Here is a 12352-nt window from a genome sequence, read left to right as displayed (position 1 = left end):
AAAGCTTTGTAAACACACCAATCAGCACTCTGTTAAAATGGACCAATCAGCTCTCTGTAAAATGGACCAATCAGCTCTCTGTAAAATGGACCAATCAACAGGATGTGGGTGGGGCCAAATAAAGGAATAAAAGCAGGGCACCTGAGCCAGCAGCGTAACCCGCTGGGGACCCTTTCCATGCTGTGGTAGATTTGTTCTTTCGCTCTTTGCAATAAATCTTGCTGCTGCTCACTCTTTGTATCCACTCTACCTTTATGAGCTGTGACACTTACCACGAAGGTCTGCAGCTTCACTCCTGAAGCCAGCGAGGCCACGAACCCAGCAGGAGAAACAAACAACTCCGGATGCGCCACCTTTAAGAGCCGTAACACTCACTGCGAAGGTCTACAGCGTCACTCCTGAAGTCAGCAAGACCACGAACCCACCAGAAGGAAGAAACTCCAGATACATCTGAACATCTGAAGGAACAAACTCTGTATCTTTGAGAACTGTAACGCTCACCGGGAGGGTCTGCGGCTTCTTTCTTGAAGTCAGTGAGACTAAGAACCCACTGGAAGTAACCAATTCTGGACACACTGTAACATCATGACAAGTAGATCCTGTGATACTTCTCTAGTTCTTCCACAAAGTGACCTATTGCCAGTTATTTAGGTGACCACACCCTGTGGAAAGGGAGAAAAAAGGTATTTCTCAGATATTTCAAGAACTAATTGGCTACAGAGTCTGAGTTGACATTGATACTCAGAGACCTAAGGCAGCATCGTGGCTCTTGGTCAGCATGGGACCTGCAGGAACTAGGTAGCAATAACCACAGTCCTGTCTAAAGTTCAACTCGCAGTGGGCCCCTAGGTCCACAGACTTGCCTGTTGTCGTTTTCCAATTCCTAAGCATGTAAGTGGAATCGATGCATTTGACTATTGGAGTAATCCCACACTGTGTCCCTGGTCTGTAGAGTAAGATTTTTTTATAATTAAGAAGGCCACAGGCCAGGCACGGTGGCTTACGCCTGTAATCCCTGCACTTTGGGAGGCTGAGGTGGGTGGATCCGGAGATCAGGAGATCAAGACCATCCTGGCTAGCATGGTGAAACTCCGTCTTTACCAAAAATACAAAAAAATTAGCTGGGCATGGTGGTGGGCACCTGTAGTCCCAGCTACTTGGGAGGCTGAAGGAGGAGAATGGCATGAACCTGGGAGGTGGAGCTTGCAGTGAGCCGAGATCACGCCACTGCACTCCAGACTGGGCAGCAGAGCGAGACACCATCTCAAAAAGAAAGAAAGAAAAAAAGAAGGCCAAATAGAATTCTCTGATAGTGTGAGCAGATGATGGAGATTAGTGACCTGAAAGATGCGGGGTTGTTGGTCTCTGTCATTTCTCAGTTTAATTTGCCAGGCTGGTCGCTGGAGAAACCATATTGGTCTTGGGGAATGACTTAAGAGTACCACAGGCTTAACAAAACGGTAGCCATCTGAGAAATTGCTTGCCAATTCTGGTGTTACTGAAAGAGCAGATTAGTCTCAGTTACATGGGATAGAGTCATCAGTTTGCAAAATGTGTTCTTCTTCCCTTCAATTAGGAAAAAGGACAGAGGTGGGTGCAGTGGTTCATGCTTGTGATCCCAACACTTTGGGAGGTTGAGTTGGGAGGATTGCTGGAGCCCAGGAGTTCGAGACCAGCGTGAGCAACATAGTGCGACCCTGTCTGTACAAAAAATTTACAAAAAAATAGCCGGGAGTTGTGGCACCCACCTGTAGTCCCAGCTACTCGGGAGGCTGAGGTAAGAGGATCGCTTGAGTCCGGGAGGTTGAGGCTGCAGTGAACTATGATTGAGCCACTGCACTCCAGAGTGACACCCTGTCACAAAAAAAAAAAAAAAAAAAAAAAAAAGAAGAAGGAGAAGGAGAAGAAGGAGAAGGAGAAGGAGAAGAAGAAAATAAGAGAAAAAGGATGAGAAACACTTCATGTTCATGTGAAAAGGACAATGTTCACTTATAGTTTTTCCGGGGGGCTGTATTAGTCCTCCTGCTCTGTTATAACACAGTGTGAAGAGGTATGGACCATTCCCCAGTCACACCAACCATCTCATCAACATCACGCTGCTTGGACGGGATGAGCAAGAAACAGCAGTGCCCTGGAGGCCTTGGAAAGTCACCTGTGCTCTAGAGGGTGGGAGAGAAACCCTATGAAGATCACTGGACAACTCAGTGAAGTTTTTAGGGGGCCATCTGGTCAGGGCCATGCTGGGATATCCTTTTCAAAGAAAAATGCATTTTGACATCTTGAATTCTTCACACAGGAAAAGAAGCATGGTACCTAGTGAGCCACTTTAGAATCTGGTGGCCGCATATTCGACCCTGGGAAAACTGCTCCAGCCCAGGTACCAGGTAACAAAGAAGGCTGCCAGTTTGCACAGCACCCAGAGCGGGAAAGAGCACTGCTTCAGGTGCGGGCCGTGAAGCAACCAGTCCTGCTGCTGGGATCATTGATCAGGCAGAGCCTATGGTTTGGGAAGTGACAGTGGGGAAGGCGTGACGTAGTATGAAACTTATGACAAGCTCAGGTAGGAGAATCACAACACAGGCCCCTGTGATTCTGGAGTGAAGCCAGGTCATCCTCAGCAGAGAGTGGCACGCCTTCGGAAACAGTCCCTGTGCATCACTGGGCCCTGATAGAATTGGAACACTTAGCTATGGGACAGCGAGTGACCATGTGTTCAGATCTTCCATTTATGAACTGCGTTCCATTGAACCTTCCAAGTCCTAAAGCCAATGAGCTCAGAAAGCCCAGTCTAAGATGAAAATGGGGCATCTGGGATCAAATTAGAGCATGGCCAGCAGGCACATGTCAGTTGCACGAGCAGGTAGCCCAACCCCCCCCACCCCCCGTGCCACTCACTGCAGTTGCACTAGTGCACTTACTCCCTATGACCAGCTCAAGGAGGAGGAAAATGTTTAAACGTTCAAGGTTGATGACCAGCCTGGGCAACATAGCAAGACCCGATCTCTAAAAAAAAAAAAAATTGTTTTAATTAACTAGGCATGGTGGTGCATATCTAATCTACAGTCCGAGCTACTCAGGAGGCTGAGGAGGAAAGATTGCCTGAGCCCAGGAGCTGGAGGTTGCAGTGATCTATGATTACACTTCTGCACTTTAGCCTGGGAGACAGAGAGATACTCTGTCTCTTAAGAGAAAGTTTCAGCTGGGCGCGGTGGCTCATGCCTGTAATCCCAGGACTTTGGGAGGCTGAGGCAGGCAGATCACGAGGTCAAGCGATGGAGACAATCCTGGCCAACATGGTGAAACCCTGTCTCTACTAAAAATACAAAAATTAGCTGGGCATGGTGGCATGCACCTGCAGTCCCAGCTACTTGGGAAGCTGAGTCAGGAGAATCACTTGAACCCGGGAGGCAGAGGTTGCGGTAAGCTGAGATCGTGCCACTGCACTGCAGCCTGGAGACAGAGTGATACTCCGTCAAAAAAAAAAAAAAAAAAGTAAGAAAATTTCAAAGCTGGTCTATAGATGACTTGGTTCAGTATGTGGGGGCAAGTCAAAAATGAACAGGAGTTGCATTATAGCCACATTCATGGGTGACTGGATGGTGGAAAAAAATGTTTTCCCAATGGGCAAAGCTTTAAGCAGCACACCTGAAGTTGCCAGAGGTGAGAATACATTCGTATGTCTGGACCGTGGCATAGAAGGAAGTGGGCTAAATGATTGGGACAAGGGGTTCTGGAGGAGGGACACGTGCATGAGAAAATGGGAGTGGGCACAAAGCATGAAGATGTTGGTATAGTGTATGAATGCCTAGAAAGCATCCACCCACCATGGAAACAGCACCGAGTAACCATGTAGATAAAACGACTTGACTGATTGACGTTCGTCAGCTTTGTCACCAGCCACCCAGAACTGCCATGATAGGCCTTTGAGCATCATGGCCTTGGTGGCAAAGACAGAGGTTACCAATGAGCCCAGCAGCATGCGCTTCACTCACCAAGGTCTGTTTCACTGCTGCTGTTTTGGAGGGAATGCTCAGCTTGTTGGCAACAGATACCAGCATTGAGCCCTTACCATGGCACCGTTCCCCAAGGGGACCAACAGATGCTGTAGCAGTGAGTTGACTCTATTGGCTCTTCCGGTCTTGGAGGGGCTGGAGGTTTGTCCTCATAGAGATGGGCTCCTCCTCTGGGTATGCGATCACCTCTCCCGCTTGCACAGCCTCAGCTGTCCGGGGAGCTCTAGAAAGTTCATGCTGGCTGTTGAATGGAAACTGGGCTGTATTGAGCCAGGTTGAAGACCAGGAGGCCATGGAGGGAGCTACTGCAATAGCCCAGTTAAGAATTGATAAGAAGTGATGGCTGGGTGACAGTAGAGATGGTGAAATAATAGGATTCAAATTTAAAATAAATAACGAAAAGGTAAACAGTGTGTTATGATAAAAGCTAGCTTTCTTCTAAGGCATCTTAGGCCCACCTCTCTACATTTTAATGGACAATATGTTCTCTCTGATTTTCCTCTGATCCAATGAATCCTTTGATAAGATTGCAAACAATGTTTCAGGGTCTTGCAGTCACAAAGAAAGAAGGGTGAGTATCTAGTGGCATTGTGCCCAGAAAGGGTGTTACTTTTGGCAAAATGAACCAGAGCAGTTTCCAAAGTAGTATTTATTCTTATTAAAATTATGCACACAACAAATGTCTGGGTGAGCCGACTTCTCTAACCCATGTACTAATGTGTGGGTAGGCTTATAATTTGGGGCACTCACTCAGGAAATTCTGAAATTAAGGTTCTTTCAGAAGTGTTGACTCATTCCCTCCACACTTTCTGAATATATCCATTTAACACACTAATTAGTAATTCTAAATTGCATTCTAAATTCTGCAGGTGATTTTCTGATGAAATGTTGCCTTGCTAATTCTGGTGGGTGTTGTTTAGAATTTGCTTCTGCATTGAAAATAGCTTTTATTTTGCTTTTGATAAAAATGGAAACTATTAGAAAAGGTCCATCCAACTGGATATGACATTGTGACTCCATCACAGTCTACTAGTCTATGAGGTTTGCATTCAAATACGGCACTCATGCGTGTATTTTTCACCTTTGAAGAAAGCAAGTCCTTGGTATAGAAGAGTTTATGAGAGAATCATTGTTTTTAACTATCTATGTACAATGCCCAAGAAGCATGCATATAATGTACTAGACAGTACACAAGGTATACTCTGTAGAATGTATGTGTTTAATCCACCATTGAGTGGTTTCCTGAGACTGATCAATTTTCTGCCATCAATGCCTACTGCTTGATGTCAAACATTAATTCTAATTTAAAACTAACGATTTCAAAACTTAAACAAAAGTAGATATTCCTCACTAGGAGGCATTTACATAGCTCTTTAAGTGATGCACGAAGAAAGAGTAGGGTTTCTTATATTTTTTCAGATTTGTATGTTGGATGCATGTAGAAAACTTTCATTCTGAAGCGGAGTTTTCAGTGAAGTTGGAAAAAGAAGAACAAAGATGAAGATATCCACTTAGCAACTCTCATCATTTGTGTGTCACCATGGCTTGGGAGAGAGGGATACACATTAGTATGAAAAGAAGGCTAGGAGGTTAGTGGAGAGTTGGTGGTGATATAGAGGAAGAAGACCTTTTCAAAGTTTGCTTTCCAGAAGAGCACTAGCTTCCCTGGCTTGGCCAATGGGGTGTTTGCTGTTCAGTAGCTATAACTTAAAGTGCTTAAAAACAAAGATTTACTGCTCTTAAATGTACTGAATAAGGCTATTCAGTATGCATGCACCTTTGTTTACAGTTCTTCAGTGTTGAGGTTATAAAACAATATGGACCCTCAAATCTCATGGAAAAACCAGTCTAATGTTGTGTTAGAGAAAAAAGAGAGTGGAGGCAAATGGTTAAATTAGGGACTCTTGAGGGACCAAGTGTCCTATCACACATGTATGAATTTATGCCGTCTATTACTCTCATTGTTTCTCAACTAGAACCTCCCTTTCAGAAGTTTATGAAAGAGGCATTTAAGATTCAACTTTAGAGTAAGATTACATGACTCTTAAGATCCATTTCAGGGCTGGGTGCGGTGGCTCATGCCTGTAATCCCAGCACTTTGGGAGGCCGAGGTGGGTGGATCATGAGGTCATGCATTTGAGACCAGACTGACCAACATGGTGAAACCCCATCTCTACTAAAAATACAAAAATTAGCCAGGCGTGGTGGCACACGCCTATAATTTCAACTACTCAGGAGGCTGAGGCAGGAGAATCGCTTGAACCTGGGAGGTGGAGGTTGCAGTGAGCTGAGATCACGCCACTGCACTCCAGTCTGGGGAACAGAGCAAGACTTCATCCACATTACCCGCCCCCCCAAAAAAAGATCTGTTTCAAAGTCAGGGTTCTATGAAGCCTTAAAAATATTGCATGTGGCCACATTTTGGTTATACTTCTTGCTGCCATAGTCCTTTTATGCCCCTCTCACTTTTTCACAGAAAAAGAAAAAAGGTTTATAAAAGATTTAGATATTTTATTTTCTCCATTAATATTTATTACCTACAAGTTATGTGACACCAAATAGTTTGTAGCTCCTTATCCAGGACCCATATTCCCAAACCTGCAGAGTCAGGACATGTGTTTTGCATGCTGGTATCAATATGATAGTGTATTTGAAATTTCAACATATGGCTAAGAAATCTCTCAAGTCTTCCTTCTCTCCTTTTCTGGGTCTCCTTGCCTTATTCCCCATCTGTATCTATTTCCATAAAACCCTCCCAGCAGCAGTTTCTTCTGAACCCCATCAACACACACACACACACACACACACACGCACATACACACATGTACACATCAACACACGCATGCACACACACATACACACACACACGTATTCACCCATACACACACGTACACATACATATATACACACACACACATACACACATGTACACATCAACACACGCATGCACACACACATACACACACGTATTCACCCATACACACACGTACACATACATATATACACACACGCACATACACACATGTACACATCAACACACGCATGCACACACACATACACACACACACGTATTCACCCATACACACACGTACACATACATATATACACACACGCACATACACACATGTACACATCAACACACGCATGCACACACACATACACACACGTATTCACCCATACACACATGTACACATACATATATACACACACGCACATACACACATGTACACATCAACACACGCATGCACACACACATACACACACACACGTATTCACCCATACACACACGTACACATACATATATACACACACGCACATACACACATGTACACATCAACACACGCATGCACACACACATACACACACACGTATTCACCCATACACACACGTACACATACATATATACACACACGCACATACACACATGTACACATCAACACACGCATGCACACACACATACACACACACGTATTCACCCATACACACACGTACACATACATATATACACACACGCACATACACACATGTACACATCAACACACACATGCACACACACATACACACACACGTATTCACCCATACACACACATACACATACATATATACACACACACATGTACACATCAACACACGCATGCACACACACATACACACACACACGTATTCACCCATACACACACGTACACATACATATATACACACACACATATACACATCAACACATGCATGCACACACACATACATATACACACATGTATTCACCCATACACACATGTACACATACATATATACACACACACATATACACACATATGCACACATGGTGGTATCTCATGATACTACCCTGCAAAACACTGGTGTCCTGATTCTGCAGATTTGAGAATATGGGTCCTGGATAAAGAGCTACAAACTATTGAGTGTCAAATAATTTGTACGTAATAAATGTTAATGGAGAAAATAAAACATCTAAATCTTTTATAAACCTTTTTTTCTCATATTAGGACCGAGATGTTGTAGCAAGAGGAATCTGGGCTCATTAAAGATGGGAACGACAGATCAACTTTTGGTGTCCTTCAAAATGGAGAACATTTTCTTTCTTTCTGTTTTTTTTTTTTTTTTTTTGAGATGGAGTCTCACTCTCTTGCTCAGGCTGGAGCGCAATCTCAGCTCAATGCAACTTCTGTCTCCCAGGTTCGAGCAATTATCCTGCCTCAGCCTCCTGAGTAGCTGGGACTACAGGTGCACACACCCACGCCTGACTAATTTTTGTGTTTTTAGTAGAGACAGGGTTTCACCACGTTGGCCAGGCTGATCTTGAACTCCTGACCTCAGGTGATCTGCCAGCCTCAGCCTCCCAAAGTATTGGGATTACAGACGTGAGCCACCGTGCCCGGTCCAAAAGTGGAGAACATCTCTAGTGCTCCTTTGGCACAGAAGAGAAACCAAAAGGTTAAAAAAAAAGTCGGTGGGCCGGGCGCGGTGGCTCAAGCCTGTAATCCCAGCACTTTGGGAGGCCGAGACGGGCGGATCACGAGGTCAGGAGATCGAGACCATCCTGGCTAACACAATGAAACCCCGTCTCTACTAAAAATACAAAAAAATTAGCCGGGCGAGGTGGCGGGCGCCTGTAGTCCCAGCTACTCGGGAGGCTGAGGCAGGAGAATGGCGTAAACCCGGGAGGCGGAGCTTGCAGTGAGCCGAGATAGCGCCACTGCACTCCAGCCTGGGCGACAGAGCGAGACTCCATCTCAAAAAAAAAAAAAAAAAAAAAAAAGTCGGTGAATTTTTTCTTTATAAGAATTCAGTTGAAAGATATATCTTGATACTTAGGGCCTTAGGAACTAGAACTTAGGACATAGCATCAATGGATACAGATTTTCAGTTTCAAATAAATTTATTTATTGGTAAGTTTATTCACAGGTGCCATTCTGAATAGCACAGCAGAAGAGAGTTTGTCACAAAGTGTTTTTTTTAGGAAAACTTTTTATTGAAATATATGCATACAGGAGGGTGCATGAATCATAAGCGGATATAGCACATTGAATTTTCACAAAGTTAATGGACCATATCACTGTATCGAGAAAACAGGACATTACCAGGTCCCTAGTCCCTTCTGCCTTGATCCCTCCCAGTCACTGAGTCCTACAAAAAGAGATTGCTCTCCTCATTCCCCTCACCATGGATTAGTTTGGCCAGTTTCTGAGTTTTATATAAATACGATTGTACAGGATGTATCTTTTTCTGGCTCATTTCTTTACTTAATGTTATTTCATGAGATCAATTCATATTATTAACATATAGCAATAGTTTGTTGCTTTTTGTTGCTTTATTGTAATTGATTGCATGATATTTGCAATTTATTCATCTATTCTATGGTTGATAGACATTTGGGTGGTTTTCAGGTTTTTGGTTTTTGTAAGTAAAGCTGCTATGAATCTTCTTACACACACCTTTTGAGTGTACACATACATGCAATTTTGTTAGGCATTTTTCTCGGTATGGAAGCGCTGGGTCATAGAATATATGTGTTTAGATTTAATAAATACTGCCAAATTGTTTTATAAGGTGATCATACAAATTTATATTCCCACCAGCTGTATAAGAGAATTCCAGTTGTCCCACATCCTTGCCCACACTTGGTGTAAGTTCTGCCTTTTTATTGTTAGCTATTCTTTCGGTTATGTGTAAGTATTTCATCTTGGTTTCCATTTTTATTTCCTTCATGACTAATGACTACTATTTCCTCTGTTCATTGACAATTGCGATATTTTGTTTTGTAAAGTGTGGGCTGAATTATTTGTCTGTTTTTCTATTGTACTGTTTGTTTCTTCTCATTGATTTATGATAACGTGGAAGGAGCCTCTAAAACTGCCTCCAGGGACCCTCCCCTGCTGTGTTCACCCCCTTGTGTACCTCTCCTTTGAGTGTGGACCAAATCTAATGACTCACTTCTTTACTTCTTTCTTTTTCCTTTCTTTCTTTTTTTTTTTTTTTTTTTTTTTGAAATGGAGTCTTGCTCTGTTGCCCAGGCTGGAGTGAGTGGTGTGAGCTCAGCTCACTACAACCTCTGTGCCCCAACCCACCTCTAGTTTAAGCAATTCTCATGCCTCAGCCTCCTAAGAAGCTGGGATTACAGGTGCCCACCACCACACCTAGCTAGTTTTTGTATTTTTTAGTAGAGATGGGGTTTCACCATGTTGGCCAGGCTGGTCTTGAACTCATGACCTCAAGCAATCTGCCCTCAGCCTCCCAAAGTGCTGGGATTACAGGCATGAGCCACCGGACCCAACCAAGACTCACTTCTGATGAGAAGAATACAGCAAAAAAAGACATCACTTCTGACATCAAGTTACCAGAAGATAGTGATTTCTGTCTTGCTAGTTCTCTGTCTGTCTAGCTATCTTTATCAATCAATCATCTATTATGTATCATATCTCTATCTATTATCTTTCACTTATCTGTCTATTGTCTGTCTACCTATCTATCATCTATCTATCTATCTATCTATCTATCTATCATCTATCTATCTTTCATTCTTTCTATCTATCTGTCTTGGAGCCTTTGCTCTAGGAGAAGCCAACTGCCTTGCGAGCTGACCTACGGAGTGGGCCACATGGCAAGAAACTGATGTCTCCGGCCAAGAGCCAGAAAGCACCTGATTCCTGCCCATAGCAGCTCTTCTCCGAGTGAGGCCTTGAGATGACCACAGGCCCCACTGACAGCTCAACTCCAATCTCATGGGAGACTCTAAGCCATAGGCACTCAACTAAGCCATGCTCAGGTTCCCGACCCACAGAAACTGTGAGCTAATAGATATTTGTTGTTTTAAGCCCCTAAATGTTGGGGTAACTTGTCCTAGAGCAATAGATGAGGCGTTCTTTGTAGATGCTGGGTAAGAGTCCTTTGGCATTCATACGTATTGCAAATATCTTCCCCCACTCTTGGCTTTCCTTCTCATTCTTGTTTTCTTTAATAAACAAAAGTTCTCAAATTTTTTATATATTTTAATTTATTACACTTTTGTTTTATGGTGAGTGCTGAAGTCATCTGTTTAAGAAATTTTAAGAAATCTTTACTTATCCTAGAGTCTTTATCTTTAATTGCTTCAATTGAATTGTTATCTTCAATTGCTATATTTTCAAAAGGAAAATTCATCCATCAAAATAGAATATGCTTCCTAATAATCACATTATAATGCATAACATTTATTGAGCAATACTAAGGGAAAAGCACCATGCTAGTTGCTTTGTCTGCATAATATAATTCAGTCCTCACAGGTTCTATGTAGCAGAAGGGGGGTTTAAAACCAGACCTGTATGAGTCCGTTAAAGTCTTTACCATTTGTTATTTATTTATTACTTTCTTGACACAAGTTTGTCATTTTGAAGCCCTGGCTTGTCTGAAGTAGTTTCTGGCTTAAAGGGGAGAAGGAAGGATGAAACTGATCAGTTCACATCGGTTTTTTTTTTTTTGAGACAGAGTGCAGCTCCTGTTGCCCGGGCTGGAGTGCAATGCTGCCATCTCAGCTCACTGCAACCTCCATCTCCCAGATTCAAGCAATTCTCCTGCCTCAGCCTCCCAAAGTCCCTGGGATTACAGGTGTGCACCACCATGCCTGGCTAATTTTGTATTTTTAGTAAAGACGGGGTTTCACCATGTTGATCAGGCTGGTCTTGAACTCCTGACCTCAGGTGATCCGCCCACCTCAGCCTCCCAACGTGCTGGTATTACAGAAATGGGCGACCGCGCCCAGCCCAGTTCACATCTTAAAACACATTGACCTTGTGTGTGTGTCTCTTGGTTTCTGCACAGTAGTTCAAGTTGTAACAGAACATACACTGAGCTTGAGGCATCCTGTCTTCTTGTCTACAGGTGAACATTTTGTAGTTATGTGAACTTGGATAACAACTTATTCAACCTCTCTGAGTGTGTTTTGCATTTTTCCTAAGCACCCAGCATTTCGCCTTTTCAATGGTGCTCTGAGTTGCTGCAAGGGAGTTTCTGGGAGAAGCTTTTGTGAAACAGATCAACAGCATGGCCTTCTTGCTAGGAAGACAACTGTGTCCCTGGAGGCTCCTAGCAGATCCTTCTCCCCACCAGAGCATAGTCAAAGAACAAGAATATATCCCTAGGCTTGGCTAATCAGAATCTCATTCTGGTAATACAATGGGGTTATGCAGAATTGGAAATTGATTGGTTTTATTTCATTCTTTCTAGTCCAATTGACAGACATTCAAGTAGTTCCTGTCCCATTTCCACCTCTGTGGCAAGTATATTGTGAGGATTGAATTATATTATGCAGCTAAAGCAATTAGCACTGCCTTTCTCTTAGTAATTGC

At 43.3% G+C, this 12352-nt stretch overlaps 1 long non-coding RNA gene across 1 annotated transcript in view; it reads left to right on the top strand.

Moving 5' to 3' along the window:
* The window catches only part of LOC135964936 (uncharacterized), a 31276-nt gene extending 25488 nt beyond the window's left edge, over positions 1 to 5788 (top strand). Inside the window, exon 4 of the long non-coding RNA XR_010577680.1 lies at positions 5433 to 5788. This is a non-coding gene — a long non-coding RNA (uncharacterized lncRNA). The remainder of the gene's footprint in view (positions 1 to 5432) is intronic.
* The last annotated feature ends 6564 nt before the right edge of the window (positions 5789 to 12352 follow it).

This window comes from Macaca fascicularis, chromosome 9 (assembly GCF_037993035.2).
Source record: "Macaca fascicularis isolate 582-1 chromosome 9, T2T-MFA8v1.1".
In the NCBI taxonomy this organism is placed as follows: Eukaryota; Metazoa; Chordata; class Mammalia; order Primates; family Cercopithecidae; genus Macaca; species Macaca fascicularis.
The sequence above is the reverse complement of the archived record's forward strand: the minus strand, read 5'-3'. Positions and strand labels throughout refer to the sequence as shown.